This window comes from Zalophus californianus, chromosome 2 (assembly GCF_009762305.2).
Source record: "Zalophus californianus isolate mZalCal1 chromosome 2, mZalCal1.pri.v2, whole genome shotgun sequence".
Lineage (NCBI taxonomy): Eukaryota > Metazoa > Chordata > Mammalia > Carnivora > Otariidae > Zalophus > Zalophus californianus.
In genome coordinates, this window is record NC_045596.1 from 33897156 (window position 1) to 33924714 (window position 27559).

At 40.8% G+C, this 27559-nt stretch overlaps 1 protein-coding gene across 20 annotated transcripts in view; it reads right to left on the reverse strand.

Annotated features, from left to right (window-relative positions):
* Positions 1-27559, reverse strand: part of APBB2 (amyloid beta precursor protein binding family B member 2) — a 356077-nt gene that overhangs the window by 221495 nt on the left and 107023 nt on the right. For 17 of the 20 annotated variants that reach the window (XM_027599383.2, XM_027599387.2, XM_027599390.2 and 14 more), the window contains one exon: positions 3196-3311. The gene's annotated coding sequence lies outside the window, so the exon portion shown is untranslated. Of the gene's footprint in view, positions 1-3195; positions 3312-5058; positions 5216-25018; positions 25114-27559 lie in introns of those variants that run through there. The other 3 variants (XM_027599386.2, XM_027599385.2, XM_027599391.2) reach the window with 2 other exon arrangements.

Here is a 27559-nt window from a genome sequence, read left to right on the forward strand (position 1 = left end):
CCAAAGGCAACACTGGGTCTTGGCAGGAGCAGCCCACTTAGGCTGGTATAAGATATCCACCGAGCAGTAATACTACCAACAACAACAACTATTAGTAACCATGAGCAATGGGTTCTAAAATAAGGGGCAGCAAAAGACAATGTGGAAGACTCAAATGTCAGGGTGACCTTCTGGACCAGTGGGGACGCACCAAACATTCTGGGCAGGGATGGAAGTGATGCTTCCATTAGATGAATCTGGCTAAACGTATGAGTCAGCTTTGCAGGGCGAGAGAGTGCAGGCCAGAGGTCAGGAGGCTACTGCCACAGTGCAGCCGCCAACAGCTTAGCCGAAGCCATGCAGAGGAACAGCTAGGTGCAACACAAACAGACAAGGATGCAATCTTCTTAGCAATTCCCAGGATACTTTCAAAACACCAGTCTCAACATAAGCACAAATATCAGTATGCAAAGACTGGAGAGGTCCACTCTAGCTACTGACTTCTCCTGGTGTTCAATGGATGCCATTCCACATTCCACCAAGGAATAGCATCCTGTCCTGAAAGAAGAGAGCCCTGAATGGGAAAATAATAATCCCAAAACGGAAAAAAAAAGAAAATCTAAAAACTCCAATTTGCCATGTGAGCCTCAAAAATGATTCGGAGCACAGCACTGTGCTCAATCCTTGACTGATGGTTCTGGCCACACTCAAAGACAAAATTATAAACTCTAGAGAATTTTTTTCCCCTGAAATATTTTCTCTTCTCCAGGAACAGTGTGGTCCTGTTCAGATCTAGTCCTGGCTGAGAGGCCCCAAGTCATCTTTAACTTTCTTGCCTAAGGTGACAGGAGATAGAGCAGCTGAGGTTAATGCTTCCCTACTACTAAGAGTGGCCACGAAAGAATGTCAGTTCGCGGTTTCAACCAGCAAATCTTATTTAATAATAAGGAGGAGGAGGGACAATGGGGAGGAAGGGGAGAACAGAAAACACACCCCCATAAAATAAATGATGGTTTGAACATAATGAACCAAGGGATTAACACTATAAAAAGGAAAGGAAAAGCACAAAAGGGTGAGAACCACGCTCTAGTTTCTGGGAAGGATGTTTCAAGCAAGGTGTTATGCAAACACCCTGAAGGCCAAGGGACTGTCAGGTGTGCCCACTGCAGAATGCAGCCACTCCCCCTCCTTCCCACCAGGAAAAAAAGCACCAGTGACGTGCGCAGCAGAGGCCTCTGGGAATGGCTAGCGTGTTCCTGGCACCCAGGAAGGGTAAAATTAGGCCAGTTTCCTCCTAGAGAGCTCTTAACGAGAAGTAAGTCAAATGAAGAAGAAAGGCACCATTTCAACTACCTGACAGCCCAGACTTTGAAGGTCTGAGCCCCTTGGAAAACTCCAAAGAGGTTCAATGAATCACTCACAAAACCGGTGAACAATGAGCAGGTCCACAGGCATGAATTTTCCAAGTCAATGTACTTCCTCCACCCTAAGAACCCAAACTTTAACATTTTAACCATTTTGAAAGAAGAATGTTCTTCCAAATGCAGTAGACTGAACCCATAAAATTAGCATTTCTGCCGGTGGAAACTGGTCAAAAAATAACAATGTCATATGTTTCGATCATAGTACATGGTTCCAACTTCTTCCACAGCAGGAAGAGGCAAATTTTTTCTTAACAGGACAGACCGTAGATATTTTCGGCTCTGAGGGCCAAGAGGCAAAGTAGATTCTGTAGGTACTTACATAACCACTTAAAAATATGAAAGCCATTGTTAGCTTCTACAAAAACAGGCGTGGGCTGGATTTGGCCCGGGGGCCATTTTTCTGACCTCTGTTTTACGGTATACAAGGGTAAATTTTTTCTGATGTTCATTATGAAAACTGCTAATTTTAGGGTAATGGAGTCATGCCATTGGAGGATCCTAAAGGATCCACATAAAAGCTGTTTAGCCCACCCATGCAGGCGGCATCACTGGTAGTTGGTCTGAATCTCCGCTCTGTTGTCAGCTCTCCCTTCCCCGGCTGCTTCTAACCACCTGGCTTATTTTAGAAGCAATTGCCTGGGGGAGGGTTTGAGGGCAGTTCTAACTTTTCTATGAAGAAAAAAAAAATGGAGATGTACAAGGAAATAAGGCTTAAAGGTGAACATGAATAAACACAACGATGAAAAGGATATGGAAGCAAAGGGACTCTGGGGAATTACCCCAAGCATACCCCGGATTTGAAGTCAAAATTCCAGAGGTCCAAAGGAAGCAACAAAAGCAAATAAATATCTAAGCAGCTGGCCCAAAGCTAAAAGACTAAGTGGAACAAAAAAAAAAATAAGTTTATGACAAACTCTCCTTTATAGAAATAGGAGAGATGATTAAAAAGGCAATCATACTTTTTCTCCTAAGTCAATCAGGGGTAGACTGGGGCCACAACTGTAACCATTCCCAAAAGACTATAATTGGAAAACCTTAACTTTTGTGAGACGTCGAAAGCCATCACTGAGGGAATCAGGAATTTCCTCCTTGGAAGAATGTTGACAAGTAAGAGTCAGGGAGTCTCTCCCTAACGTGTATTCAACAATGATGTATCAAGAAGGACCTCTCTTCTGAGTCCAGGAATTCTTTTATTTAAAAGAATTGTAAAAATCAGCAGGAAATGATCTTAATTTTTTTTTAAAGATTTTATTTATTTATTTGACAGAGAGAGACAGCGGGAGAGGGAACACAAGCAGGGGGAGTGGGAGAGGGAGAAGCAGGCTTCCCGCCGAGCAGGGAGCCCGATGCGGGGCTCGATCCCAGGACCCTGGGATCATGACCTGAGCCGAAGGCAGACGCTTAACCGACTGAGCCATCCAGGAGCCCCTGAAAATGATCTTAATTTATGGCATTGCTATTGTTTCAAACGTTACATATTGTGATGCAAAAGAGGAAAGCTTAAAAAAAAAAAAAAAAATACAAACCCTGTCTATGAACAGATGCATTGACAGAGAAAAGGGAGATTGCTTATATACACTTCTGGCCTTCTATGGCCACTGGATTAGAAAAACCCGAACTTCAATAGCATTTCTCATCATTCAATATTAAACACGTCCCCTAGAGCAATCCACCCTCCTGCATTTCTAAACCCTCTCATTTAAATCTTACAAACCTTCACCAGTTCAGTACTCTGCAATATTCTACAACGAAATTTAAAGGGGGAAAAAGGGAGATCCAATCCCATACGTACATGAGTTGCCTGGGTGACAGGGAGCCTCCGGGTACCGTCTGCCCATAGCGACTGGTCAGCACATTAGCAGGGGCCTCAGCAGTTTCCAAGTACTCAGGAAAGACGGAGACGGTTTGCTGGGGTGGGGGATGGGGGGGAGACAAAAAAAAAAAGTAGAAACAAAACAGAGATTTAGGATAATGACTACATTTTTTTTCATTAAAATGCTAATGATGACCACAAATTTCCAGATAACCACATTTATGAATTATTCATAGTCACATGTGAGATGAAGTCTCCGTGTCACTGCGGGCAGGCACAGAGCTTGCTGGTGATTAGCATGTGGCCCCTGTAATAAGTGTGACAGAAGCGTAGGTCACTGCAAGTCTATCCATCGGGGTTGGCCCCCACTGGCCTCTTTAGAAGACCAGGCAATCCCACCCACATTTTGTTGGTGCTCATCTTACTCCTCCCGAAAGTCGAGGAACAGCTCCAGCCTGGTTCTTTGTTGTGACGTCTGAACTAATACCCTGTAAAAACTCTAAAAGCTTGAAAGAAAAAAAAGAAAATTTCTGTACTGGGTAGGTTAAGACATCAGATTAATTAAAAAAAAAAAAAACTTTCAATTGAAGTATAACATAAATATAGAAAAGTACACACACCGTAAGTGAACAGCTCTATGAATTTTCCTAAACTGAACACACCAGATCAAAACTAGAACATTATCAGCACCCCAGAAGCCCCCTTCATGCCCCCTCCCAAAGGCAACGATTATGCATAGATTACTTCTGCTCATTTTTGTAGACATCACATTGATTTGCTGTTGTTCTGAATTTCTCATTTGAAAAACATACACTGAATACCTCCTAGATGCCAAGCATTGTGCCAGGCCCTGGAGCTACAAACAGGAATGAGATGCTGTCTCCGTCGTTAAGGAAAGTGAAGTCCAGTGGGGCCAAGACATACACATAACCCACCCCAAAGGATAGTGGGATGGGTGTGATGACAGACTTATGCCAAGTGGGGGCACCTAGCCCAGAAATGGAGAAGGTAGGGAAGGCTTCCAACTAAATGGATCGCCTAACATGTCCTCAGGCTGGGTGGGACTTAGCCAGGCTGGGAATGGGGGAAAAGGCAGAGGTAAGAAACTGCATGGTGTAACTCAGTGTGTTGGCCTCTCTAGGGTAAGGAAAGGAAAGGAGCCTCGAGCCAGATCCTAATCTGTCCACATGCTCAAGGACTCTGACTTTATTCTTGTTGCAGACAGCCACGGATGGGTCAGATCTGGGTTCCAGATGCAGTACTCTCTCTGGATGGATTCAAAGAGGGCAGAGTGGAGGCAGGGAGGCCAGCTCAGCCAGTGTGCTTGTTTGGTATGAGAGGAAGGGTGGGCATTAGGAAAGCGGGGAGGAGGGGGAGGAGAGAAGAATTAGTACTTGGGAAACATCCAGACACTAACAGCAGAATAACTTGGTGATTAACTACACGTAGGCGGTAGGAGTGATGACTGCGTAGAGAATACAGAAGGAAGAACAAGTTTCCTAAGGGAGACAAGGGGTTTCGTTTGGGGCATTAGAAACTGAGGTGTAGAACATCTGGGTGGGGACATCCACATATTCTTGAGTGTGAGGCTTGGGGAAGAAAGTTGAGCAAAACATAAAGGCATCTACGTGGTCATTACACAGAGAGAGCAGAAATGAGGTTAGTGGGTGACAGCCCTGAAGGAATGTGGGTAGAGCGAGGAGACAGGACGAGGGCTGACAAGCAGACCCTCGAGAACAGGAACAATGACAGAACGGACAAAGGAAAAAGACCGAAGAAGAAAGGCAGAGACGTACCATGGGATACAACGAGATGCATAAAGATAAGAAATGAAAAATATACCTTTGGATTTGCCACATAAGCAGTCACTGGCCGCCCTGGCTGAGCGCAGTTTCAGTGACGTGGTGGCAGCCAAGACAAGAGAGCGAGCGGAAGAGAAGAAGGAAAATGGACGGTTGCTGGAAGGCGGAGGTGCTCACAGAAGTCCACATCCATGAGCTGAGGGCATCAGTGGAGAGAGAAGGGCTGAGAGGACAAGGGGGAGAAGGGAAAGGTGGAGTTAGATCCCTATGGAGGTGGGGGAAAGGGTCAGGAGTACAAATGAAGGGGCTGACCTTGAGCCGGAAGGGAAATCCACAACCCTCTGATATTAGAAGAATACCAGAAGTAGAGGAATAGAGACAAATCTGGTTAGAGCTGGTCGGTAGGTAAGAGCATTGGGATGTTGGAGGCAACAGGCGAAATGACAACAATATTATAGATCAAATAACTGGCAAGGCTCTTTACGGAGCATGGGGTAATGTGTACATGGTTTGACAACCTAGATCTTGAAAATCTCGGTTTCATATACCTGCTTCCCTCCAAAACTTAAATAGCCCAACCTTGTTTTAAGATAAATAAACACATATGCCAGTGCCTAGCAAGGTGGTAAGGGGCATTTGTGAGGTGAGAGCATACCCACAGTAGAAATTAATAGTATCAAAAAAAAAAATCTTATAAGTAAAACATTCAGAAGAAGGCTCTCAAAATGATCTTTGGTTTGTGGTGCCAACCTTTCCAAAGATTTATGTAAGTTATATTTCCTTAAGTGAAACCGCTTCCCACCATCTCACAAGGCTTCTTAAGATACTTCAATTCAAAGACCCCTCCCAGCACGACTAACCTAATGAAAATGAGGAGTCAGACAGCTGAAGGTAGAGGCCAGGAGAGGAGAGTGGGGTCAACAGCAGCACCTGCCCCCGAGGTGGCCCAGCATCATCCCTCTTCAGACAGCAGCACTGCCATCCCCCTAAGGGTCCCCCTTAACCCCCTCTTCCACCTTGGGTTCTGGCAAATCCAAAAGTGGGTGAAGTGACTTTGTTCTTGGAAAGCATTCCACTAATGACAAAATAGCAAGGTTCATTAGGAAGTCTAATGCAATGGAAAACACCTCGGAAAGTAGATTTTGTGTTCTCCAGGCAGACTCTGTGATCTCAAAAGCTATGAGGTTACTCCACCGTTTGTCTATCCTGTTACCATGAACATCTCCTTTGGGAGATAGCAGAATTTCAGAATTCTAGATAAACGTGTCACCATCATTGAAGTCAGCCAGGATGGAGATGGTTCCAAAGCCATCAGAAACCTACCTACCAACTGGGTCATCCCTCCCTCCATCCCCAGCACGAAGGAGACATAGCAAGCAGTCAGTAAACATGGAGTCAATCAATAAACCCATACGTAAGTGAAGAGTTCCCACAACTAAGAGGTAAAGAGGCCAATTAAATGGTGAGAACAGAAATAGTCTATTCCTTCCTTTCCCAACCTAATTGACTCAAGACCAAGCTGCAAATCACACTCAACTGCATTTACTTTCCTCCTCACAGAGGAAGATCTTTATGAACTCATAAATACATATTGTGTGTTAAATAAGAGGATTCAGAAATAATGAAATTATGAAAACCAGGATGCCTCCTAAATGGGAAAAGAGGTAGGTGCGAACATTCTGAGCATACAAAGGAATAGAAATTGCCCACTTTACATCTGTCTGCCTTCTTTGTTCTCCTTCCGTGTGAAGGACAGGATGTCATTACTCTCACAGCATGGCACCTCTCCTCCCAGATGCTCACTCACACAGCAACCTGCCCAGGTTCAACCCACTGGGGCAACAGAGAGCAGTGAGATAATCAAGTCCCGCTTCCTCGAAAATTCAGAAAATTTACTCGTTACAGGCCTCTGTTTTCATCCTAATATATATTTATATTATTCATCATTTCACTTCTTCTACAGCACATAAGCTCTGAGGTACCACCGATCCTACTGAACACATTTTACACATTACCTAGCAGCGCACTGTGGTACTGTCTGGAAATAACTTTAATGATAAAATTTCCCAAAATGAAGAAGAGTGGGTTGTTGCCGTTTTTTTGTTTTGGCTTGGTTTTCGGCTTTGTTTTTTTTTTTTAGTAGGTATTAGGTGACATTTTTCTGTACTGCAAAAAAATAACTCAGTCCTGAAAACATCAAATCCGTTTCTGCCCATCTGATCAGCAATATCCCAAGAAGGAAATAAATCTTCAAGACTACCATACTTCTTCCTATGTTTGATTAAGAATCCTAAGAAACCAAGATGAACAATGCACTAGTCACTTGAAGGCAGGCCATCAAGGGGGAGGAGAGGGATATTTATGCCAGTCCAGAAAATGTTTAGTGTGCAACTTTTTAATTACTATATTTATGGTACTCTCCATAACATATTCACTAACACAAATGCTCTACTGGGACATTAATCCTCAACAAACACATTAAAAAGCTCCTCTCCTCTCCTACAAATTCTTATTATGCTGATGTGAGGCAAAAATGCCAAGAATTCTCTCCAAAATAAACATTTCAACAACCACTTGCTCTACTATCTCCCTTTTGAAGTGTTTTATGATATTGCAATATCTCTACCTAGGTATTTGCTGCTATTGACCTAAAAGACAAATTTGTAAACAAAATGTTAAAAAAAAACTTTGTTTAATGAACCATTTTTTATATGAAAGCTGGTACAAGTTACTAAAAAAATTGGTTATGCTCTTCAAAAATAATACATTCTATAACTCATTAAATTATAATTCGCTGCCTCCTTATGCCACTGTAATATAATACTATGTAATTTCTGCTTTTTAGAAACCTCAAGGAGTAAGAAGATACTGAGAATGATCAAGATTTTCATAATAGTTGGAAGGACTACCCATCTAAGTAATGAAATGGGTTTAATCTCAACCATACTGGATTTTTTTTTTTTCCTAAAATGGAATGCCTTCTTGCAGCATTCAGAATATAATCAATCTTGGGTGACACGGGATCATCAATATGACTACCAATTATCTTGCTGTGTTGGAAGAGAGAACATGGAGGTAAAGGAGCTGGTCCAGCGGAAAGTAGGCAGAAGCTGAGTTTCCACCACCGTGACCAGAGTTGCCGGGGTGGAGCTCCTACCGAAGGAACAGGACACTCCCAGAATCCAAAGTAAGAGGTTGCTGAGGTCCAAACAGCAAGGACAGCACAGGTGTAAAAACACACTGGAGAACTAAAGGTGAACTCCAAGTTAGAGATCCAGGTCTAGAGCCAAGGCTAAAGCTGAACTCCAAGTTAGAGATCCAGGTCTAGAGCCAAGGCTAAAGGTGAACTCCAAGTTAGAGATCCAGGTCTAGAGCCAAGGCTAAAGGTGAACTCCAAGTTAGAGATCCAGGTCTAGAGCCAAGGCTAAAGGTGAACTCCAAGTTAGAGATCCAGGTCTAGAGCCAAGGCTAAAGGCTAAAGGTGAACTCCAAGTTAGAGATCCAGGTCTAGAGCCAAGCCGAGTCAAGATCCTAGTGGAAGATAAATCGATGGAGCAGAAGGACAAGGTGTGAAGATTGGCTTCAAGTGTGCGCTGCTGGTAACCAGGCTAGACCTGACCTATAAAGCCCAGTGGTGAGACAAGCTTTCAACCCACAGAGGACTGTTGGCTCTTCCACTCAAAGGTCGCTGACTACTCTGCTTTGGGAGAGATTTTCTCTACCTTTCACAGTTTGATTGTCTCCTTGCCCTCGCCCTCAAGAGTCAAGTCTCACCGCGGTCAGAGTACAAACCTTTCCTTTTCTCAAGTCCGCTAGAGTTTTGGAAACCAAATAAAATGTAAAAGTGTAAGAGAACTAAACTGAAAAATACCAAACTCCAGATAAGGTCTGAAGGGCACAGGGCTCTGAACCCATACCAGGGCAGCTGAGATTGTCTTTTTTGTTTATTCCTTGGTTCTTCCAGAATTCCAATAGTAGGGCTCATTTGGTACAAATACAGCCAGGCCTAAAACATGCCCTGGGGGTGATATTTGTAAGTTGACCACTGTTATTTAACAAGGATTTCCTTTAGAGAAATCCAATAAGCTGAATATCCAGAAACACAATGGAATCAATTGCTCTGATGGGAAGTATGTGGAGATGTGGAAATAAACTCAAAACTTGAATGAATGAGGGCTTTGCCATTGGAGAAGTAAGTGGTTGGGGACGAGTCGATTAGACTTCTATGCCTCATCTGTAAAATGGGTTAATGATACCTACCTTGCAAAGGCATGAATAAGAACAAATGCATGGCTCAGATGATACCAACAAATGTCAACTAAACCTTAATTAAGTAGAAGCACCACACATAAACTCCTATGACACACATATCTTTATTTAGAGCTGAGAAAGTCATCTGCCTCGTGCTTTCCACCCAAATCTCACCAACTCATATGATAAGATTCCTTCCCCAAATTATTTTCAACAGAACTTTCCTTTTGGTTTATAAAATGTTTTTAACTGCTTAAATAAGGAGTACAAGTATTACTGCATTTTCAGATTAAAAAAAAAAAACTAGAATGTAAAACTCCCCCATTACGATCTTCTCAATTTGTTTCTTCCTTAACTTTTGCTTATCCAAGTTAGTTCGTCTTTTTCCCATGTTTGTTTTTTCAAATCTTTGTGGATCTTTTTTCTCACTTTAATTTGAGGCTTGCAACAACAGGAACTAACATCTTTATAGTTTTTAGAAGTTTATAAAGCACTTTCGTATACATTACCTTATTTCCCTTAAATTACTTTTACTTGTTTCTCTTTAGTTTCCCTTGCCCCACTTTCCAAAACACAGGCAGAACTTTCTAAAATCAGCAAAGAAGCAATTTTTATCCTCCCAACTGCCAACACAACAATACACAATACTCTGCAGAGTTGTCTAACGCAACTTAGACTATATACAGTATACCTAAATCCTAACACATCCAATTCTTCTTGCAAATAATTTTTTTTCTCCCCTGGTGATGATCTTTTGGAGTTAAAATATGGTGAGAAATGTATAAACATACCAACCTCCTAAAATAAGACAGGTGAATCCCTTTAGGAGTCATCAAAAATAATAAATGAAAAATAAAAGGAAGAAGAGGTGAAAAAAGTTACAAAGAGAAAGAACAAAGTTCTTGTTTCAGCTTCCAGTAAAATTTCCATTATCTATCTTATCAGAGCTATTTATTCTCTAAGCTCTGCATTAAGTAATCTGATCCTTAAATCTGTGAAAACCACAAGGGATGTGCCCATCTCATTAAAAAAGATGATCTTTTGAGTTATGGTAATGAGAAAGAGCATCTATTTTTGGTTTTAAGGACAGAAGTATTTCCTGCTTGTTGCTCAGAGGCAGTGACACTTCTAGTAAGCTTTAGCACAAAACAGATGCCTGGCACTCTTTACCTATCATGATGAAAACAGGAACCTTCAAATAGAAATGTTTCCTCTCTGAACCTCTACATACTCTCAATCTTGATTTATCAACAAAGAACATGAGGTGTCTGAAACAGAAAAATATTAATTCTACCATGTGAAGGTAAACATTGTTGTTTTTTTTTTTAAAGATTCTATAAACTCTAGATTAGGAATCAGATCAGATTCCTCTCATTCATTCAAATCCAGCAAGACAGAAAACCTTTAAAATTTGGATTGGCTTCCTCTTTGCTTTACAATGGTTGACTAAGGCCCATAATAATTTTACAGTAATCCTTGCTATAACTTAATAATATGTTAAACACTGTAAAAAAAGAAATCAGCTGTTACTGTTAAAATGGGGAGTACTAAAAAAAATTTTAAGGAAAAAGTTGAGAGATCATACATGGTCCTGATCCTGCCGTGGTGTTTACATGTTCAAAAATGTAAGCTTTGGCACATTATAATCTTTCCACATTTTACAAGAGATACTCTGAGTGGTTTTATCCTAGAAATGGAGAAGATGTCATGGTCTGATGTTGTTCTATAGAATCTATAGAGAGAATTCATGGAAACTCAGTATCCCATACAATACAACTGGGACCACATAGAAAAGAATGTTCTTCCACCTTGGACACAACCCAAGTCAAACTAGTCAGAAATCTAAGAACGATTGACCCAAGTGGGATTAAGGCCATGAAAAACCCTAGGGGATGGAAGTCATTTCTTTGTAGTGTTGGAAATTGTATGTTACTCTTGTGACTGGGTTTAAGATCACACTTGGAATTTATACCTTAGAGATAACTAACCCTTTTTCCTATTATGTACTCAAATCAAGAAAGGGTGACACCCAGCTCATTTTGACAATGAGAGTAACAATTTTTGAATGAAACTGAAAAGTATAGTAAATGGAATCCATCCTGGAATAGCCAAATAAACTTTTCTTTAATGGACCAGACAACCATGAATCCGAATTGAAAGGCCAAATCTCAAAAGTCCATTAATAAAGATTTTCAGTTGTATGTGATAGATTACAATCACATGCTTAACTCCATTCCCCCCAAAACCCTAGTAAATGACACCAAGAAAGAGGCAGAGATAAATTCACTAAGAGAAAAGAGAATGGAAGAGGAGAAAATTAATGGAAAAATTTTTGGAAAATAGAAATCAGATAGGCCAATGATGAGTAAATTTTCATTGTAGGGACAGACAAAACTCAAATGCCTACAGACAGAACTGTCAGGAGGAAGCAAGCCAATATGAGGCACGGAACGTTAGGAAAAGTACAAATTCAGGCCCAGTTACATCAAAAGTCCAGGCTGGAAGGAGAGAGCAGTGTGGGGGCACCACTGAAAACCAGAGGATTGCTTGCAAGATGTTTTAAGGAATAAACTTCCAGATCCTTCCTCAGCCAGGAAGCTTGTCAACTGTCTCTCCTTCCACCTCCGATTTGCTCCCTGCAAAGGTTAAACTTAAGAAGGTCTGGACTCAGGGACACAAGGAACAGCAACACAGGTGGAGGCATCACACGGGAAGAGAGGACTGAGTGAAAAGTGTATACTCTGAATGGACAGACCCAGAGGCCCTTCCCTTGCTGGGCTCCTCGAGCAGAGGCCACATAGGAGATGGGAAGACTTTTCAGGAGCAACTAACCAGCCCAAGAAAAGAGATGTACAGTTTCTAAAACTATGGAGAAAGTGGGCTTCCGAAAGAAAAAGTCATCCGGTAGTAAAGGTCACCAGTTGACGAGAGAGCGAGCTTGTCAACCTGCTCACACAGACTTCCCAATCAGTTTTCAGAGTCTCCACATATGTATCTCACATGGACAGCAAACAATCACAAGACATGTGATGAAGAGGCTAACGTGACAAATAGAAACTTTAAAAGGAAACAGAGTCAATGCTAGAAGCAGGAGAAAAACTTCATATATACATTATTAACTGCAAAGGGTAAAGGACATTGCATCCATAAAGCAAAAAAGAATAGGATGCTACAAAAATGGAAATATTGTGAGAGCAAGAAAGAATTCTTAAAAATTAATATTAGGATCACAGACATTAAAAATCCAGAGAACAGTTAAAAGATAATGAAGGTAAATGTTCCTCAAGAGTAGAAGAAAAAGATGTAAAAATAGAGGTCAGAAATTTTTTTTAACAATAAACTGAAGGAAAAATACACAAGTTCCAGCATTTGACAAATAAGAGTTCCAGAAAAGAAAGAATATAAAAAACAACAGGAAGAAAATTATCCTCCACCCCCCCAACACAAAAAAACCTTCACAATGAATGAAAAAAGTTATAGAGCAAGGCACATTATCATGGAATCTTAGACATTAGGGGATTTAAAAAAAAAGACTCTAGAAGCTCCCACCATCCCCTCAAAAAAGTCACATATATAACCAGAATCAAAAAAGCATCCAACAATTCAATAATAAAATTGGAAGCGGAAGAAAATGGAACGAGGCCTCCAAAACTCTCAGGGAAAATAATTTCCAACTTTAAGTTCTATATCAATCGTATGTGAGGAGAGACTAAATGATATTTTAACACATGCCAGATCTCAAAAAACTACATTATACACACTCTTTCTCAAGAAGCAACTGGGCAATGTGCCTCCCCAAAGAGAGACAAAACCAAGAGAGATGCCACCCATCCAGGTCAATCAAGAATTCTCAACATGATAGTGAAGGAAAATTCAGGTCAACAGCTGTGCATAAGGCCTCAAGAGTAAACGGTTCAGAATGGAGCAGGCAAGCAGAAGGCTCTGGAAAAAATGTCACACATACATACACACAAATATAAGAACCAAGAGACAAGCTGTTGTGTTTGAACTTATTTGAGAATTTGGGGATGGGGCACCTGGGTGGCTCAGTAGGTTGGTTAAGTGTCTGACTTCGGCTCAAGTCATGATCTCAGGGGCCTGGGATCGAAACCCACATTGGGCTCCTTGCTCAATGGGGAGTCTACTTCTCCTTCTGCCTGCCCCTCCCCCCGCTCATGCGCATGCTCTTTCTCCCTCTCAAATAAATAAATAAAATCTTAAAAAAAAAATAAAGAGAATTTGGGGATGAATAAGTGAATCAAAAAAAAAAGAAAGAAACTTTAGTATGCTGCACAAGAAAATAAAATCATAGTACACTGCATAACTTAGCTGTGAAAAATATTTACAGTGAAAACAAACTGATATGTAACTGTCTTGGAGAGGGAAGGGCAGGTATTTCCGGGAGGGAGAAAAAAACAGAGCTAACCCCTTAACTTCCTTCATAGGAATTCAATGTTTAATGTGTAAAATTGAAAAAAAAATTTAAGAAATACTAACATAAACATTTTAATTATCTATATGAAACTAAATATAAGAAAAAGAGCTAGCTGAATGTAAAGTAATTGCCTCTCAGAGGTGGAAAATGACAATGCAAATAAGCAGGCAAGAATTTATTTTATAAGCTATATATGTATTATTGCAAATAAAAAATAAATTTTAGGGGCACCTGGGTGGCTCAGTCAATTAAGTGTCTGCCTTCAGCTCAGATCATGATCCTAGAGTCCTGGAATCGAGCCCCACGTTGGGCTCCCTGCTCAGCAGGGAGTCTGCTTCTCCCTCCCCCTCTGCCCCACCCCCCTGCTCTCTCTCTCTCTCTCTCTCTCTCTCTCGCAAATAAAATCTTTTAAATAAATAAATAAATAAAAATTTTAAATGGTAGAAATTAATCAATAAATCTGTAAACCATGCAACCACATAAGACAAACTCATAATGTGAAATTTCATTCTATATATAAGTTAACAGATAAATCTAAATCCGATTCTCCTAATCAAATTGTTAAAATTCAATTTAGTGCATTTTATCTTTAAGTAGCAAGAAGTGCACTGAGAGAGGTCAAATATGCCTAAATCATTAAGTCACAACTCTAGCTTTAATTAGCCCATAATGAGGGGTGCCTGGGTGGCTCAGTCGTTAGGCGTCTGCCTTCGGCTCAGGTCGTGATCCCAGGGTCCTGGGATCGAGCCCCGCATGGGGCTCTCTGCTCAGCAGGAGGCCTGCTTCTCCCTCTCCCACTCCCCCTGCTTGTGTTCCCTCTTTTGCTGTCTCTCTCTGTCAAATAAATAAATAAAATCTTTAAAAAAAATTAGCCCAAAATGAAAAGGTCCTTGGACACCAGTGCACAAGGAAGAATCAGCCATCTTTGTCATCACCAAGTTCATTAACTGTAGCTGCAGATGTGCTGACCACTCCCATTCTACCAGAGCCCCTATTGTGGCTTCTTACAGTGAAGATTTGTCCTTATTGAGGGTTTCAGGATGGACAATATCTAGCATCTGCACCCCCTTCCTATATTTGGGGAATTCCTCATCATGTGAATGTTGATGAGAGTCACACCTTTCAACATAAAGGCAAAAACAGCTGGACACTCACCCTCCCAGACTCCCTTGCAGCTAAGGCATGGGTACATGACTTAGCCTTGGCCAACCCTGGATCTAGAGCTAGAGACCCAAAGAGGCAGGAGCAGAAGGAAATTACTGTGGGTAAGGGCAATGGCGACAACATCCAGCATCAGAGGTAGCAAAGGCTGAGGGAACAGAGTCGGTAGCGAGTGTCTGGCCCCATTGTTGTGGTCAGTGTGAACCAGCATGGTCTCCTGTCCAGTGATAGGGTCCATCCAACCCTGCATAGAACTAATCATATCATATGACCTTGGCGATGAATCTAGCTGTATAGTCTCTATTTGCTCCTTTTTTCCAACTTCCAGCAGTTCCAGAAACTACCCAATAACTTCTCAATAAACTCCTTCTCTGCTGAAATAATTCAGCCAGTCTCCATTGCTTCTAAGAAATCCTGCCTGATATCCTGTGTCAGGAGAGCCAGGAAGAGACAGTTGTCTACTGAAGTTAAGAATGAAACGTTTATGCTCCATAAGATACCAAAGCAGAACCAAGGACATTTTTCCACAGGGAAACATGGGAGGAAGGTTAGGTTGTAAGGTACAAAAAGAACTATGCTGCTGGAATGTTGTGGGTTAAAGAAGTTTCAACGGGCTCATCAATTCTTTGAATTGTTTTCTCTCATTAGAAAACACATTCCTAGTTCAAAACAACTAACTGACTTTACAACCAGCCACGAAAATGCAATCAGTTTGTGAATTGGAAGTTGCCACTATTTACACCTGGCAAAAGACTCACACTCGTGATTCTTATTGTTGTGAGTGGGCAGAAGAGCAGTGGGTGACGAAGAACAATTTTCTTTGTCTTTCTGCTTGAAACAGAGTTTTCTGAGAGATGAAGCTGTTTGAAAAGCAGAGGTCAAAAACTGCGCATGAATATGAAAACGCAAACCAAGGCACCTGAGGGTTTATATTCAACTGCAGAACCATCAATATGCGGAAAAGCTGCATCCATCAGTTGAGCATACTGCAGCATATTTAGTTCCAAGTCGGAGAAAGCTGAACCCTAGGCAATTTATCTGCATATGTCTCAGGCTAACCACACCAATTTTGCAGATGAAGCTAGAAGTTAAAATAGATAGCTTAGAACAAACTGTTGATGTGACCAAAAGGGTCTCATAAAAGAGTCAAATGCAGTCATGATGTTAATAGAAATGGGGATGCAAAGAAAGCAAGCTTCACTCTGTGGTAGCTATTGTTTCTGGAAACTGAGGACGTCTTTCATGACAAAGTAGAGCTCCAGTTGAAGTCATGATACAGCACAACTACAGTTTTTGTTAGTTGTACAGAACAAGATTAGACACACCCTGTGAAGAAGGCTTATGAAATAAATTCAAAGCCTGATATAATTTCCCTGCCTGGGGTCTTAGTTCATAAAGACTTGCCAAGGGATCCATCCCTCAGTCATGGAAGTCAGGCTATAAATCACCTTGGAGGAAATTAATTGTTATTTCAGTGGTGATATAAATGCTACCTCAAATTTTATCATCTGCCAAACCATCTTTATGATATATCCCTCTTTGCAGTCAGTTTCCATGAAATATCTAATGGCCTCTAAAACAAGAGTTTCATTCCACAGTTGTCCAAGTGAATTATACTGTGCTCACATGGTGTTTTGAAAAGCTGAGATAAATTTATCTCAGTCAATCCCTGATCCACAGCCACCCCCCCCTTTGTTTCATCTGGAGATCACAATGGACAGTGATTCCACACAGCAATATGTATGTATCAAAGTAAATACGCAATCTAATCACCACAGCTTTGTAAAGAACAAGGCACAATTCTGCTATTTAGGTCTCAGAAATGAAAAGACAAAAAGGGAGAAAAAAAAAATCCCAAGAAATCAGTCTCAAAAGCTGTTTCCAAGACTATCTTTTTAAGAAATTTAAAAATAAGGGACAGTTTTTTATGCACAAAGGTAAAGGAGGCAAATTCATAGCCAGCTAATAACCTCAAAATGGTGGAACCATGAACGAGTATTTCCAAAAGAGATTCATTGTATCCAAAGCCAGATCTAATATTTAGGAATACAGAAATATCTCTTTGTTTTTCCTCCCTCTACAAGGACTTAAGAGATCATCCAGAAATTCACACAGAGGGGTTTTATTTTGTTTTGTGTAGGTTCTGGTTCCAACCATTATAAATAGCAGAATTTTATACATTTACTCTAAGAATCTCTATTGGATTTTATAATCTCACAAAGATCTTCCTCTGGGTGTTTTTCACTAAACAAATATGACAATATCACAGAACGTACACTGATAACTAATGAAGTTCTAAGGCAAGTATAAAATGGTGGAAAAAAGTAAATGAAAGCATGTCAAATGAACCATCGACCCTTCAACACTTACTACAAATACAGCAGTTTGTAGCAGGTGTGGAAACGAGGGAGGCATGTGACACCGTCACTGGTCACCAAGAGCTTAGCATATTTGAGCAACATGACACGTGGAGCTGTGAACAAACACTGAATTAGAGACCTCTTGGAAAGATTTAGACTTTAAGGAAAAGAAGCTGGATAAGTCAGATGGGGCCATATTCTGCCAGATTATTAAGCCTATTATACACATTTTTTTTTTATTTTATGTGACATGGACATGTCCACACCTCTTCTATCATAAAGGATACCAGTCAATAATGCTGTCAAAGTCAATTTCATGCAACTAAGGAACTTTACTATATCTTGCCAACACCACTCATCATACTGCAGTATTTACTTTTGACTAGTCTGAGTCTCCTACTAGACTACGAGATATGAGAGGTCAGAGGGGTATCCTATTGAACTTTCCATGCTTAGCTCTTGGCACCTACTGAATACAACACAATCCATTATATTGTTGATGATGAACGAATGATGAATGAATGGTGCTACAGGAGTAGCTGTTTATTTGGTGATTTATCTGTAAACAAAGATTGATTCTTGACAACAAAACGGTTCAGGAGGCTTCCATAAAGTTACGTTTCATTAAGAAAAATGACAGAAATCAGCATTTTAAAATAGGCAAAAGAGGTGTTCATTGAAGCATTATTCATAATAGGAAAAATGACATTCTGAATTTTCAAAAATTGGGTAGTGTGCTGTTCTATTATGGCCAGCCACTTGATAGATTATGGAACTATTAAAAATGACAAATATGAAGGCCTACAACAGAGGAAAATTAAAATCCAATGCTAATAAAACCGTGAAAGGCTGAAAGATTTTCCCTTAAGATCACAAGGACGCCTGCTCTTGCCACTTCCATTCAACATAGTACCGGCAGTCCTAACCAGAGCAATTAGGCAAGAAAAAGAAATAAAAAGCATCCAAATTGAAAAGCAATTAATAAAAATATCTCCATTTCCAGATGACCTGAAAACCCATCACAGATGTAGAATACCCTACAGATTCAACAAGAAATAATTAAAACTAATAAACGAATTCAGCAAAGTCGCAAGGTATAAAATCAACATGCAAAAATCATCTGTTTCTACACACTAACAATGAACAATCCAAAATGGAAATTAAGACAACAATTCTATTTAGAATAGCATCAAAAAGAATAAAATACTTAGGAATAAACTTAACCAAGGCAAAAGATCTATCCACTGAGAACTACAAAATGTAGTTAAACGAAATTAAAGAAGAGGCAAATAAACAGAAAGACATCCAGTGTTCATTGTCTGGGAGACTTAAAATTGTCAAGATGTCAATACTACCCAAAGTGATACACAAATTCAAAGCAATCCTTATCAAAACCCCAACAACATTTTTGCAGAAATAGAAAATCTGCACATATTCTCTCTTTTAATAAACTTTAAGGATGAATCACTCCAAGTTACCAACAAACACTTATAATTAAACTATGAAGTAATATATTGAAGATTGCAAATTGAAAGCTACTGTTCAGACACAGAGAGGATCCAACATTTAAAATAGAGTGGCACTGGGTTACTAGAGAGGGAGGGGGGTGAGTTTAAATGGGTGATGGGTATTAAGGAGGGCACTTGTGATGAGCACTGGGTGTTGCAGGTAAGTGATGAATCACTAAATTCTACACCTGAAGCTAATATTACACTCTGTTAACTAACTGGTACTTAAATACTTGAAAAAAGTACTTGTTTTAAAATGAAAAAATAAAATAGAATGGCATCGTCACCAATATTCAGGCTGACAATGGACCAAATTCATGACCTTTTGCATGAGGCAATCACAGGGGAGACTTGGTAAGTCTGTCCTATCAGAAAATAAGTCTGTCATTGCACTTAAAAAGCACACCAAGAGGGGCGCCTGGGTGGCTCAGGCGGTTGAGCAGCCAACTCTTGACCTGGGCTCAGGTCATGATCTCAGGGTCCTGGGATCGAGCCCCGAGTCTGGCTTCATGCTCAGCAGGGAGTCGGCTTGAAGGGTTCTCTCTCTTCCTCTCCTGCTGTTCCTCCCCCGCATGCGTGCATGCTCTCTCTCTCTCCCCCAAATAATCTCTCTCTCTCTCAAATAAATACACAAATCTTTTTTAAAAAGGCACATTAAGCAGATAGTATCATATCAAAATGATGGGAAGAATGGCCTTCTCCAGCAAACAGATGCCTGGGTCTCCACAAAACAGCTATCGTCACAAACTAGAACGGTGGTAAGAATGGTTAACTACCATCATCAGATAGTGACAGGTTCAATCTGTTCAAAAACCGTTGACAAGGACCTTAAAAATCATATTGCATATGAAAATCATTTTATGGATAAGAAAATGAGCACCCCAGGAAGAGGTGCCTATGTACGTCAAGGTCACATAACTAGCAGGAGAAGAAACCAGGACTGGAATGTAGGTTTTCAGTGTCTCTTCATTTTCCCTAATGAAACTCCTGGGCTTGAGGCTGGAAGTACACCTTAGTCTGCGGGCAGAAAAAGGTTTCCATGCAAAACAAATTTCTCCCCCCACACCCACTTTATTGAGATATAATTGACATAAAACATTTTATTAGTCTAAGATATACAATGTGATGATTTGATACATGCATATATTACAAAATGATCACCACAGTAAGTTTGGTTATATCCACCACAGTTACACATTTTTTCTTGTGATGGGAACTTGTAAGATCTATTATCTTACCAACTTTCAAACATACAATACAGTACTGTTAAGTACAGTTACCAAACCGTACATTACATCCCCAGAACTTATTTATTTATAATTGAAAGTTGGTACCTTCTGACCACTTTCCCCCATTTCCCCCACCCTCACCTCAGGCAACCATCATATCTGATCTCTGTTTCTCTAAGTTTGGGGGGGGTTAGATTCCATATATAAGTAACACCTTATAGTATATTTGTCCTTCTCTGCCTGACTTACTTCACTTAGCATAATGCCCTCAAGGCCCATTGTTGTAAATGGCAGAATTCCCTTCTTTTTTATGGCTTACTAATATTCCATTGTGTATATATGCCATGGTTTCTTTATCCATCAGCCACTGATGGGCACTTAGGTTGCTTGTATGTCTTAGCTACTGTAAATAATACAATGAACGTGGGGGTGCAGATAGCTCTTCTAGATAGAAATTTCATTTCCTTCGAATATATACCCACCAATGGAATTGCCTGATCATGTGGCAGTTCTATTTTTAATTTTTGGAGGAACCTCCATACTGTTTTCCAAGTGGCTTCACCACGACATTTACAGTAATTCACATTCCCACCAACGGTGCACAAGGATCCCTTTTCTCTATCTCCTCACCAACACTTGTTACCTCTTTTTGATAACAGCCCTTCTAACACCTATGAGGTAAGTACAAAACAATTTCTTGTCGGTTCTTAACTACATCAGTATATGGAAACCAACTCACCCCTACTCTAGGAAAGGAACCTTCTAGGATTACATGGAAGCTTCTAAATGATGCTGGACTTTTTGATAGCTGGCTAGTCCCATCCCATCCCTAGGGAAAGGGGTTAGGTCTGCCCTGTGCAAGGGAGACTTCCCAACATCGGTTATCCCAGGAAGAGGCACAGCCTGAGATGAGAAATGGGAATGAGCAAGAAAGACTTGGCAGAAAGAAAATGGAAGCGCTTCCTCTTCCAGAGCCCCATCCTCTTGGATCCCCAGACTCTACATTCAGATGTGCTGACAGTCATTTCTGGGAGTGAGAAGTGGTGGTCTACACAGAAAGTTGGCCTGGTAGGAGGCCTGGTAGGTGGCCTGGTAAGGCTGCATCTAGGCCTGCTCTATCCGGTAGCCAATTTTATAGGACACTCCGGGTTTGTTAAAAGTCATAAATTCAACTTTTATCTGCTTTAGGTAATTAGAGTAGATGAGGAATGGAGTGGAAAATGTGAAAGCAGAGTCTCCAAAGAGCTACCACAGGGCTGGCAGCAATGATTAGCAAGGTCTTCAACGTAAACAGGAACCTTTGAGACAGGAATCCAGGCATGAACGCTAGGCTCACCCAACCAGTAAAGATGGTATCCTTTCTTGATCACAGGAGTTCTGAGGAGGGGGCATTAATTTTTAACGAGGAGACACAATGGGTTTGCTTGCAAATCATCACAGATTAAACACAGATTTCTCAATACCAACAATACAGGCTAATATTCAATGGCTGAGCACTATGACAACCATCCATGATGTTTACAGTCAGCGTCCATTCTGATTGGCCAGAAGCTGGGTGTTAACTAGTTTGAGTCTCACAGCTTCCAACAGTAATGCCTGTCTCCCCACCCTCAGTATCTGCTATTGATTCCTCAGCCTGGGAGAAAATTTCCTTTGTGTTATATGCTTACAGTTTATCCCAGATTCAGGAATGAATAAACATCCTGTTAATAAACTTTAAGCAATAAATCTCATTATCCCCATTTTATAAGCTAGAAAATTGAGGCTCAGAGAAAGAACTCACCCACAGATAGCCAGTGGCAGAGTCTGAATATTATTCTAAAACAACCAAGTTTTAGAATTATAGAGGAATAATCCCTCTACTTCGAAAATCTACCCTCCTACAAAAGATAACGCTGCAGAGAACAAGAAACTATGGGCCTTGAAGGCAAATGCATCGTTGCCTCATAAAATATTAATATGGAAAAGACTGGTCATAGTATGATTTTAATCTTCCACCCAACTCTCATCCTGCAATCACTGTCAAGCATTACCTGAATACCTAAAACTTTTACATATATCTGTATGACAAAGTATTAGTCTGTTTCTTCAAAGCCCATGGATATGAACTATAAAACCAATTTAAACCTATTTATCAAGAGAAAAACCTCAACGTATGTTCTATTAAAGTTTTGGGAGTCCCTATGCAAATGTCTCATTGGAGTAAAATATTACCACCATTTTCAACAAATGACACAATTTAACAGTAGATTTAAGGGGAAAAATCTGAATTTAACAATTTTCCCTCCAGCCATTTCTTTAAGCCTCCAACAAAAACCTCTGTTCTCAGAAATTATTTCTTTTACCTTCTACTCAGAGAACAAATGAAAATGCATCTGAATTAAATTACCAGTGCTGTGGAAACAGTGAGACGCTAAATCAAAACTAGTGATGATGACATGATTTTCTCCAATGATGCCAGATTCCCTAAACACTAACCCATCATCGTGATAACCTTTAAATGCCCTTTCTGTTATGGCTATGCCAGCCATTAGTTGTAATTAAAGTCCGTTTTGTCAGAATCAGCTTATTTTGCTCAATATCTGATTTTTTTTCAGTTACCACTCATTGGTTTTCCTTTCTACTTATTATAATAGATCAGACACTAGTCTAACAGGTCATTTTACTGATACTACATCCACATTAGGTGAATTCATCAAAGGAGTCTGAATGCTGTAAGATTTCTGTTTAAAGACACAGAAGGTCACCAAATTCCCTTAGTAGGGTGGCCATGTAACTTACCATCCACACAAGGACACTTGTGTGGGAAAGGGGGCATTATCGAAAATGGTAAACAGGAAATAGGCAGAGTCAGGGCTGTCCCAGCAAACAGACACATATGGTCACCCAATTTATTAAAGAACCAAATACCAGACTTAAAAACCTAAACTCTTGGGTGCCTGGGTGGCTCAGTCAGGTAAGCCTTCGGCTCAGGTCATGATCCCAGGGTCCTGGGATGGAGTCCTGAGTTGGGCTCCCTGCTCAGTGGGGAGCCTGCTTCTCCCTCTCCCTCTGCCCCTCCCCCTGCTCATGCTCTCTCTCTCTCTCAAATAAATAAATAAAATCTTTAAAAAAAAAAACAACCTAAAGTCTTAAAAACTGAAATCAAGATCACGGTGGGAAAGGGGAAGGATGCAGTCTTTCTCAAGCACCCAAACCCAATGGCGTTTCCAGATTCCCTAAACATAGCTCCTCCCACCTTGACTCTTCAAACAGTTTGTACATGTGGGTTAAGTCCAGCACATGTCATGTGCTCCCTTTACCTACTTATTGGTTTATTTTATTGCCACCCTCACACTCCTCCTTGATATTACCTTAACTTATCCCCCTTCCTGTGAGACTCCTGTCCCCTCTCCTTATTTTACTTTCCATCACTGAGCTAATCAACCAGTTACTGGGTACTCACTACATACCAGGTACTGTGCTAAGTACCTCCTACCTAAAATGGGGAATCCAAAGCTGGATATAATCCTTGCCAGGTAATTGTTCACATTTTTGTTTGCAACACTTTGTTTAAAACTCAATACAGTTTCTCCAACCTCCATTTCTGCATATCCTAAGCAGCTCAAGCCATGAGTACAATTGCAAAGTAGTCTCGTGAACCACCTCTCTGTTTATTTGTAGGTAATTTAGTATATGCACTGATGTAAAAGAATAATAAACTATTTTTTTAGGTGTCAAAATTTCTACATCTTAAAAAACCTTACAAAAGCTCTCCCAGCCAAGACACTGCTTTTGAGAGGAGCAAACACTCTTGCATCCCTATTTCCTCCATCAATAGCTGGTGACAAACGGATTCTGTCTTGCCTACCAGTGAACTTCCAGCACCTTGCAGAGTATCTAGCACAAAACAGGCACTCGATAAATGTTTACTGAGCAAATGATGAGGGCCTCATGCTTAACTACTTTTTTCCCGATATGAGCTCAACATTTTTGTTCCATTGATGATCTCTTAAAAAGCAGCGCCTCTGGAGTAACAGGTTCGAGATCAGCCAAAATCCCCAGATCAAATTCCTAGCCATTTAATAGCAATGCAACCCTGCACAAGGTTTCTAATCATTCCCTAGGCTTTATTTTTCTTATGTATAAAATAGCCCTAATCATTCTATATACCTTATTTTTCTTCTCTATTCAATAGAGATAGCACCATCTTGTTGGCAAGGTTTTTGTGGTATTTGTGAAATTTGAAAAACAATTTACGTCGAGGGCCCAGCCGGAACCCGAGAAATGTGTACTGAATAAAGAATAAATTGCTATTCCATTCTGTGGCTCCAGATCAAAATGTAACCATCAAAATCTAATTTGCCAAAGCTGATCTTCATTCAAACAACAGATACGCATCAAGAGCTCTAATACACAACTGGAGTCTGTCTGCTGTTGAACATCAAAGGAAAAGCTTAACATCTGCTTTTAAATGCAGGAAAACAACAATTAGTTCAGAAGTAAAAGGGAAGGGTGTACGATCCCATTTTATTTTCCCTACCAAAGCATCCAAGTATTAAAGGCTTACCAGCTTACAGCAGGCTGAAGCTTTTTTTTTTTTTTGCAGGAGTCCTAGAGTGGGGGCAGGTAACCCAGGAAAGGGCTTTTAAATTCAGCATTTATTGATAACCCAAGTTTTTCCCCGGCAAGAATGGACAAGGCCAAGTTTGCCCTGCACTTTAAAGCGCAAAGCTAAGCAGGTAAAAACTGCAAGAACAAGATTGGGTCTGAAGAGTATTTTGATCCAGCTGGCTTGCTCTTCCCCAGTGATCTCAAATATAAAACCTCAAAGGAGAATAACATCATGAGTCTTTGTGCTGCTTCACACTGATGAAAGAAAATAAACTCTGTGACAGAAAGGCGCACGCTTGTTTTTGCCGTGCAGCACTGTTTTGAGACCCATTCTGCTATTTCACTTCCCCTCAGGCGAAGGAGGGGCCACTGGGAGTAAGAAGATAAGAAGCTACCCAGTGCTCCGCTTCCAGGGCACCTGAATTTAAACAGCCTGCCGAGGCCAGGGGAGCTATTTACAGACCTTGACTTCCTCTTTTCCAGTAACGGGCAAGAGACGAGCTAGGAAACTTCCCTGGGGTCTGGTTTCCTTTCTCCCAGGTCACGTATGCTCCTTTCCTGGAAGATGAAAGAAACTCCAGAGTTTTTCAAAGCCCAGAGGCAATGTTGATCTCAAATAACATTTTCATTTTCATTCATTCATTCATTCATTCATTTATTTAGATTTATTTATTTGACAGAGAGAGAGCGCGCACAAGCAGGGGGAGCAGCAGAGGGAGAAGCAGACTCCCTGCTGAGCAGACAGCCCGACATGGGGCTTGATCCCAGGACCCTGGGATCACGACCTGAGCTGAAGCCAGCCACTCAACCAACTGAGCCACACAGGAGTCCCTATTTTCCTTTTTTCAAAAAAGCCATCATTTCCTACTCTCCTTGGGCATACAGAGCATGAAGCAAAGCTTAAACTCCCCCCTTAGAATTCATCACAAAAGTAGATGCAGTCCTTACAGCAAAGGGTCACCCTGGGGCAAACATGGCCTATGATAATGAAATGTCTAATTCCATCCCATAAGCTCACAATTTTGCCCTTTTTTTTTTTAAAGATTTTATTTATTTATTTGAGAGAGAGAATAAGAGACAGAGAGCATGAGAGGGAGGAGGGTGAGAAGGAGAAGCAGACTCCCCGCCGAGCAGGGAGCCCGATGTGGGACTCGATCCCGGGACTCCAGGATCATGACCTGAGCCGAAGGCAGTCGCTTAACCAACTGAGCCACCCAGGCACCCCAATTTTGCCCTTCTTTACAGAATATCTAAGCAAAAGTGGCTCTCGCCTGAATGCAGATTTTTTTCCCATTAGATTCCCAATGAACCAGGCACATGAACCTATTACCACAGCCTGGTTTCTTAGCCATCTTCATTTATAGATGCTTTCCTGCCAAGGGCCACAGAGTTCATAAACCAAGAAAGTAGAATGCGTACATAGGTAGTCTGACCCCAGGGCCTCTCATCATCGGCCCTGAACTAGGAAAGCCCTTCTCTTTGTTGTCTGAGTCCAGCTGGGACCAAATGAGAGTGACTATCAGCTCCAGGGTTTCATGTGTTTTTGCAAAAGGAGGTCCTTACCTGCATGAATGGCAGGGTAACATTTTTTATGGACTCATAAATACCATTTAAGACATCTGAGTGTTAGAGCTGTCACAGCTCTGAAGCAGCAAGCACAGCTTTCAGCTTCCAAATAGGACTCGAAAGAAGTGCAATTTTAGTCTTGGCCTTACTTAGTCTTTGACAGCAAATCACAAATTATTTTTGCAATCAATCTAGATATCAAATAAAATCCACTGACTCCTTTTTAAGTTCTACTTAACTATAACTGCAACTGAGGCTTTACATTATAATAAAAAAATTATTGAATTTTAGGAGACAGAAAAATTTTAGGAGATTAGTCATCTTTTTTTTTTTTAAAGTAGGCTCCACGCCCAGTGCAGAGCCCAACACAGGGCTTGAACTCAGAACCTTGAGATCAAGACCTGAGCTGAGATCAAGAGTCAGACACCCAACCGACTGAGTCATCCAGGTGCCCAAGAGACTGTGCATCTTATCAACGCGTATTTTATTGAGCAAAGAGTTATGAAAGACAAAAACAAAAAAATGAATGACACTGATCCCAGTCCTCAGAATCTTCCCATCTCGTGAATTAAACAAAACATTGTGTAAATAACTGTGACCCAATTCAAGTTAAAAACAATAAAAAATAAAATCAGAAAATCTTACCAGAGAGATTCAGGTAGGGTATTAAGGGAGTTCAACATATAGAAAAGATTACTCCTAAACATAGCACAGTCGTTAAGAGCATAAACATGAGAGTCACATAGACCCAGGTTTGAGTCTTAATGATACCCCTCCCTAGCTGGGTGAAATTAGACAAGTTATTTAACTTCCCTGAGCCTCATTTACAAAATCTTTAAAATGGGACAATAACATCTACCTCTCAGAACTGATACAGGATTAAGGCAAATAAAATCTTAAAACCCTTACTACAGCTCCTAGCACTCTCAAGTTAACTTGAGTGGCTTCCAGTCCCAGACCTACTAGTTCTCCCTCCCCCGTGTCTAGTTCTCTTACCAATGCCCCTTAACCGGTCTGTCCAAGGCCCTGCCAAATCCTATTATCAAATCTTATGTATGTATGTATGTATTTATAGAGAGGGCAGAGGCAAGAGGGAGAGAGAATCCCAAATAGGCTCCATGCCCAGCGTGGAGCCTGACATGGGGCTCAATCTCACAATCCAGAGATCATGACTTCAGCCAAAATCAAGAGCCAGACGCTTAATTGCCTGAGCCACAAGACACTCCTATCAACCCTCCTTTAAAGATGAGGAAATAGAGTTTGAGAATGGGGAACATGCCCAATGTCATATAGTTAGTAAACAGACCACCATGTCCACCTCCAGACTCCTAGGCCTTAGAGTACATGGTTATTTCTTTGTGTAATCTCTTCTATTATTTTAAAAGCAATTAAAAGGCAAGTAGAGCATTTGATTATGCAAATTTTAAAAGGTACCCTC